Source organism: Belonocnema kinseyi, chromosome 6, assembly GCF_010883055.1.
Source record: "Belonocnema kinseyi isolate 2016_QV_RU_SX_M_011 chromosome 6, B_treatae_v1, whole genome shotgun sequence".
Classification (NCBI taxonomy): domain Eukaryota; kingdom Metazoa; phylum Arthropoda; class Insecta; order Hymenoptera; family Cynipidae; genus Belonocnema; species Belonocnema kinseyi.
In genome coordinates this window covers 97,369,667-97,378,004 of record NC_046662.1, presented here as the reverse complement: position 1 = coordinate 97,378,004, position 8,338 = coordinate 97,369,667, and positions in this window count along the sequence as shown.

Here is an 8,338-nt window from a genome sequence, read left to right as displayed (position 1 = left end):
TGAAATTGGTTCAACGATAAATACTGGAAAAACTTCATTGCTCGTATGTTTGTAGGAGAATGGAATTTGTTTCCATTATTCCCTTCCATATATCAACAATGCCGTGTAGTTACATGCAGAGTACATGTAGGAGATGTGTCAAATTAGAAACCTATTAAATTAAAATATAAGAATGTTCAATTGCAGGCCGAGTCCAGGCAAAGCAAACTATAAAAAAGGAGGGGGGGGGGCATCTGGGCGCGCGCATCGACTAGACTAGTTCACTAGAGTATTAGACATAACATGGGTCCAGTTCGCAGGTTATGGACACGGTGTATGGCTACAGTGGTTAAAATTAGGCAAACTTATTGTTATTATACCAATAAGCCAATTATACCAATAAAACAATAAGTTATTATTACCCCTTTCGGGGTAAGTGTGACTCACTCGGCGAGGAAGAGAGTAATGTGGGGGAGGGAAAATAGACTTTTAGATTGATCTAGAATTACCATGTTATTTATATTTGAATAACACGTTCGTTCCACAACACTGCTCCGACCCAGGTCGCTGATCACCCTATGTAAAGAACCTCACATAAAGTCATCATGTGAAGCGACCTCCTCGGGCCCATTTAATATGTCTTATTTCAAGCGACATTCATTCCACGGACACACTATTTATGAAATATTTTTTGCTTTATTTTTCTGTTCAGACACACCTTTCTAGCTTCCTTGACGTCCATGTATTCTCACATGCAAGCTCTTGTGCTTCTATTGCTTCTTTTGCTTCGAATTAGGATCTCGTTTAGACATTCTAACCATTTTTTCTACGGTCTGTCTCTGGGTACACTGCTATTTACTTTGCATTGAGACACTTATTTCTTTATTCGTTCATCTTTCATTCTCTAAACATGCCCAAACCATGTTAAAAAAAATTCTTTTACGTATAATGTCAACACAGCTACTCTACGAAAATGGTCGGGAATCATAAGGGGCTAAACCTCATTGAAAATTTTTCAGGAGAACGGAAAAACGGTATCATTTGTTATTTCCATGTAATGTTTTGTGAGCGTTAACAATACTGAAAGAAAATAGTATAATCTACAACAAATTATGACTTCTTGGATGTATTTTTAATATTTCTCCAACTGTGGGCTCTGAAGGTTTCCCGGGGACTATCCCAAGAGGTATTCGCCACGCTTGAGCTGCCGTACAAATTAAAAAGATACATAACTGACATTGCCGCTGAAGGTTATTTTCTTAAACTTGGCTATGAAAAAATCGACCTAAGCAGCAATGTCACTTATGTATCTTTTTAGTTTGTACGGCAGTGCAGTCGCGCTACATTTGACATACGGATGACACTGTAGATCGTTTTTCTGTGTGAAAAACAGAGTTAAGGGAATTCTTTTTTTTTACTGTTTCGAAAACTCTTGGTAATAATAACCTTATTGAAGTTCGTGTATATTTTTAATAATTATTTAGGTTCAAACAAAAAAACGAGGAATACACGCGCACGTTACTTGTTGACAAGCAACTGGTTCTTGCATGTAGTTCTTAATGCCAAACAAGTTCCAAAAGTGTTCGTAGTATCCATATCTACCTTTAGAACCGACTGGGAGAGGTGGCACTGCAGACTAGTATTCTTTCCTTAAAACCTCGTGAAGTTTTCACCGAGTAAATCTTGGGTTAGTACCTTAAGGAGCTTTGCTGTTTTATTAAGAATATTACTATTTAATTTTTTCACTTTCTGAAAAAAGCACGACACGTAGGACAGATTGAACAATAAAAAAGCCAAAAAAGTGAATTTTGACATGTTGGTGGGTTAACCCCTTATGGTTCCCGACCTTTCACATCTCTTCTTTGAGGATTATCTCATTACCCAATTTATCCATCAGTATTTTGCCGCACATCGTGCGCAGGAAATATTCAGCCAATCAGTGTTTTTTTGCAATAAAGCGTTCCAAATTCAACAGCCTTGAATCGTTCATTGTGAAAATTATGTAGGCAACAACCAGAAATATTTGGCCTGCGTTCATCAAATTATGGTGAAATTATGTAAACACGTATTGATTTTGCGAGAAGCATTTTATTCTTTACTTTCGAAAAATAGAACTCTACTATATCTGCAATCAACTTTAATTGTTGTCTAAAAGATACACAGTTTTTAGAATTTATTTCTTTTAAATATTTAATTTTGTGTACATTTTATTGAGCCTCATAGGTTTTATATTTTATTTTAATGTTAATATTGACCTTTTAAATCCGTTTAATTTCATTCTTAAATCAGAAATTTAATCAAATATATTTAATGCAAATACTAAATTTCTTTCGATTTTGTGAAAAATAAGGCAAGATTAGAGACAGGAAAATTGTATTTATGATGTGTAAAGATACATTTAATATTTCACATCCGCGTCGCAATGGTACTCACAGCAGAAATGAAAGAAACAAGCTTTTCTGAAAGCGAGAGTATATCCGAAGCGCATGCAACTGACGTTTAATTGCGAAAATGGCAGAAATCGAGCTTGGCCCTGATTTTTTTTCTTTCTTTTCATCTACCATTTTTTCTCTTAAAGTTAAAAATCTCTATTAAATTTCATCGTTTTAACATTTCGCATTTATTTTTTAAGAAGCAAATCACATATTTTCCCATGCAAGTATGTACATTTTAAAAGCCCATAGTAAATATATTATTTAAAGTAAAAACATTTCTCATTTGAAGACCAGAGGGAAACATTTTTTATTTAAAGCACGGGATATAAAAAATGTAATAATTAAAGCATTTAAAAAATTAAAAAGACTTTTAAATTTCTAATTGACACCTTCATAATGTTTAAAAATCTTAAAACGGAAATAGTACACCGTTCGGGAGTAATTATAGCATTTTTAAATGTTAGGATAAAATTCCGAAACAAGAGTACCTACGATTAATTAAAACTCTACATCCGATGTATTGTTAAACGCTCATCACGAATATATGATAATGAAATTAACAGAAAAATTAATTTTTAAGGCCAAAACTACAAAGAACTGAATCTTTGAAGGAGTTTTCGCTTTTATTTTGAAAACCCTTGATCTGAACAAAAAAATGTAATTAAAATTGTAATAGCATAAAAAATACACCTTTAATGTTAAATATGTCTTCATCCTAGAATCATTATGTTAGAATGATAAATAATGAGAACACGATATTTAAAGAAAATGAGACGTGACAATATAACTTGCGAGGAGAGATGAAAATGGAAGATTATTTTATTAAATAAACCACACACCGCACGATAAACTGAAAAAATATAGGGATGTGAATTAAATTATTTCTGTGACCAGTCACAGGAGTGTCTCCCAAAATGCGTTAGAAAAGTGGTATAGGGTTTTACTCAAATAATTTCCGTTATCAGTCACAGGGTTGCTTTTCCCCCAACCCAATGAGTAATTTAAAACGGGTAGGATTGTGAATTAAATTACTTCTATGACCAGTCCAAGGGATACCTTCATGCCCCTTCACGAGATATTGGAAATAAAAGGGTTAGCGGCGTCACTTAAACTATTTACACGCTTAATCCGCGATCAAAGGAAGCCCGCAAGTTTCATTTCAAAAAATTCTATAATTTTTACTAACAATTTCCTTTTTTTATCCAAAAATAATAGTTTTTAGAAAAAAATGTGTATCACATAAAAGTTGTATTTTTAAATAATCTATAACCTTTTACGTCAATAATAAATTTTTATTATATACTGAATAAACGAAAAAATCCGGAAATTTTTATAGTTTTATCAACTTTTGACAAAAAAATAAAATTTTTGTGTATTTTCACTATTATGTTCAGGATCAGTGCATGAAATTACATTCGTGTATAGCATTTAAAATTAATCGAAGGTAATCTCTTTTCGGAACTTTGCCCTCACGCGCAGTCAAATAATTATTCTTAAACACTGAAAACGTAATTTTCAGTTTGTATCATTCAATATGAGCAATTGCGTGTGATTAAAGCTTTTTTCAAATTAAAAATAGCCTTGCATGCGAATGTATGAAACGACTTCACAAAATTATATTATAATCATGAAAGTATAAATGTATTTTAAAATAAAGTTATCCAATATATAGAGAAATCTTAAAAGAATCATACAAATCTATCGCTACCGAACAAGGCGTTAAAAAGTACATTTCTAGGACACAGTAAACAGTTTGCATTTCCTCGTATAAAAAAATTTCCTCGTCAAAATATCAGAAAAGAATCAATAAAAAATAAAATTATTTATCTAGAAAAACTATTTTACAAGTCCGAATCGGTCTTATCAAATCCGACACGGGACGCGTTAACTTAAGCTCTGATCGTTGAAAAAACGTGCAGTACTATTGATCAGCTGATTTGCATGTAACGATTCGTTTTGATTAGCCTGGGTGATAGTAACTTGAGCTCGATCGTTCCCACTCTGGAGCATCGCTAACTATAACTGGTGCTACTACTGTCGGCATCGTTAACCACTTGGCCAGCATATTCTGCCGCCGTGATCACAATTTATTGTATGAGCACATCTACACATATGGACACACATACGCCAGAATAATGCATAAGCGTGCACACCCACATGGATTGTATCGAATATTTTCCAGGATAAAAGTGTGCGTCACCTGTTGCCAGAATTTTAACCATAGACCGAAGGATTATGGATAAAAATTTATCGCGCGAATGCAATTTTCTAAAACACAAACGTTTAGATTCAAGAATATGTCTTCAACATTGTATTTATGTAAAGGATTATTATTGCGCCAAAAATTGCTACCTATTCAATTCTTCTGATTAAAAATTGTCCAGCATACACAAAATTGTAGTGTTGGCATTCTAATATACAGTTAATACTAATTAAAAATACTGCTGTAAAGTACTATGGGCTTTTCTATCGGTGTAATTATCTGTGCTTAGTTCATTAACTCTTTACTCCCTCATAAATGTCATGAAAGCTTCTTCAATTGGGCAAAAGATGTGACTCGACTTTACGAATAAATATATCAGATACATTACTGTTGTATTCCCAATATTAAAACAGTTTTCCTCACATTAACAAGATAATCAATTAACTTTTACATTCTCATCACAGAAGGTATTAGATTTGTATCATATTTGACCCCCTCCCCTCGGTTTTTTTCAAATGGCCACGTTTCAAGTCCCGCTGAATCCGAAAAACAGGTTTTTACGACTGTGTCTGTCTTACAGTATGTCTGAATGTATGATATGTCTTTTTCTGTGAGCACGATGACTTTTGAAAAAAAAATTCGATTAGATTTGCCTTTGGTACACTCTGTTAGTGTCCCAAGCTAAAGGTCAAGTTCGTTAGCCAGCCATTTTGGATAAAAAGTAATAAAGTAAGTGCATTTTGAACATTTTTGAGAAAACTTTTTTCAAATTTTTCGAAAATTTGAACAATTTATCCTAATGACTTTTTTCATCAAACCAAAACTTACTAGAATGATAGAATTTACAAAATTCCAAAAAACAGACGATAATTACCATTTTTAGCCAAATAACGCACGATGTGAAAAAAGTCAAGAAAAGAAAAATGTTTCTTTTCGAATGCCCTTCAAAAATTAATTTTTTCGGTTAAACTATGCAAAATACAGAAAAATATGAACAGGCAAAAATGGTGTATTTGAAAAAGTTCTACAAATTTGTTATTAATCACTTTTTGATAGAATGCATAGTTTTCGTTTTAATCGTGAAAAATATCATTAACAGTGGAAGAAAATATGCTCGCTGCGTGGGCACATTCTCATCACAACTTTGGTCTTTTAATTTCTTTTTCGTTTCGTATGTTGAGGTTTCAAAAAATTTAATTTTTTATGTTTTTAATGCTACTTTTTTATAATTGAAACAAAAAACAGAACTATCAAAACATTGTTCATGATAAATGAATTCATTTTTTAATTCTCATCAGAGAAGGTATTAGATTTGTGTGAATTTTGACCCCCACCCCAGTTTTCGTCAAATATCCATGTTTCGAGACCCACTGAATAAAAAAAATATGTTTTTACGAATGTGTCTTCTGTATGTATGTCTGTCTCTACGTGAACACGATATATGAAAAAATGTATCAAATTGGCCTCTGGTACACTCTTATATTATTCCAAACTAAGGGTTAAGTTCGTTAACCAGCCATTTTGAATAAAAATTCAAAAAGTAAGCGCATTTTGAATATTTTTACGACCCCTTTTTTCAATATTCAAAACTACTCTGTAGGGATATTAGTATTATTTAAAGGTCGAACAATTTATCCTAATGACTTTTTTTCATAAAACCAAAAATTACCAGAGTTATAGAATTTACAAAATTCCAAAAAACACACGAAAATGAACATTTTAAACCATAATAACGCACGATATGAAAACAGTCAACAATAGGACAAATTTTATTTTTGAATGGCCTACAAGATTATCATAAAAACTTTTTAGATTTTCTTCGTGGGACTGTTGTTGTAATGAACTCTCCACCCTAGACACTTTAAGAGACACTTTTAGTCAATTATTAGGAGATGAAGCAATAGGACACCGCAACTGCTATGTGGAAGACTATGCGGTAGAAAATTAAATTGAAAAATTCTGGGTCACTGAGGTTAAAAACATAATTTAGAAGTTAAAAACGCTAAGACTGCTCAGTAAACCGTATGTGTAAAGTTTAAATCATGAAAATAACATTGGAAATTAGAAAATTCAGTTTTTGGAAAAACGACAAAAGTTGCAATAAAAAGTTTAATGACAAAACTTGATTAAAAGCATGCGCATTTTCTATAAACGAGACAATAAAACTAAGTCAGTTTTAATACCAATGAATGTTATGAATTATAATAATATGCATTTGTGGGAATAATATGAAATGTCAGAAATAAACTCGAGTGCGAAGCACGAGATACGTGATGAGAATGTGTTCGTTAAAGCCGAAGGAGCTTTAACAAAAGAGAATTCAAATTACCAAATTACTGTTGTCGATGTTGATACCTTTAGTTTTAAAAAGTCTGTGCACAAAGACCGAGCGCGTAACGTGAGGTTAAAAAATTATCGAGGGCGGAGCGCGAGAATCAACATTCGCGCCCTAAGCGCGCTTCAATTTGCGAGCGAAGCGAGCCGCTCGCGGTGAGAATGTTCCCGCTAAGCGAGCTGATTTTTTAAATTTATAAATGGGTATTGCTAGATCACATAAGGTCATAGAAGGTTTAAATGTAGGACGATCGATGCGTCTCGAAAATGCAAGTAAATAAAATAGAGAATATAGTATTGTTGTATTTTGGATACCAAAAAACTTTTCATGGTATAAACAGACCGCATTATCAAGCCTGAATATCAATCGGAGCGTTAGATTCGTCAAGCTGCGTAAGCTCTTAGCATGCGTCAAAATCCAAGATAAATGGTTCATGCGAACAAGCTTGTTTATTACGCTTGGATTCCCCCCATGTAGGGGGAAACCGAGCTTCCATCGGGGTTGAGTGCAGTTCTTTCACTTTTTGAGTCAGGGTGAATAGAAGAAAGTTACATACACTCTCCTACACACAAGGATATTTAAGAAAATTGTATTTTCGAGCTCTTGGGGCCAATTGTATCCATATGTATAGTATATCAAAAAAGTAGAATTAAACATTTAGGTCATTACAAGCCTCCCTCTACGAAGAAGAAATTGTTCAAGACTTTTCAAAATTTCAAAATTGTACCAAAGACATAAGAATAGGCGTTCAAACACGGAATTTCGAATTTGTAAGTTTAAAAGTGATGCGTTAGTTTGACTAATAACTGCTAACTTGAAGGAGCGGAAATAAATTAACCAAAATTAAGTTACGAATTAAAATTTGTTATTATTTGTTCTCTTCTATATATTTATTAACTAATGAATGCGAAGAAAATAAAAACAACATTTAAATTTAATAACTAATATTATTTTCTGAAACAATCGAACGAAGGAACTTTTTTATAATTTTAACCCATCTATATAAAAACATTTTTTTTTTAATTATAAAAATTCAAGTATCGCGCGCGCGTGTGTGTGTGTGTGTGTGTGTGTGTGTGTGTGTGTAAAGGGTTAAACAACCACCGCAGGGTCCCACTGGGAGCAACCGTCATCTAAAAATGACACCGGATTTCTATGCAAAAAGGACGCTTACGCCAATCTGCTGTTTTAAGAAAATCGAGATTACAATTTTTCGCTACGTGTTCTATAAATTTGCTATAAATATAGATTATGTTCAAAGACGATACTTGAATTTTTATAATTAAAAAAAAATGTTTTTATATAGATGGGTTAAAATTATAAAAAAGTTCCTTCGTTCGATTGTTTCAGAAAATAATATTAGTTATTAAATTTAAATGTTGTTTT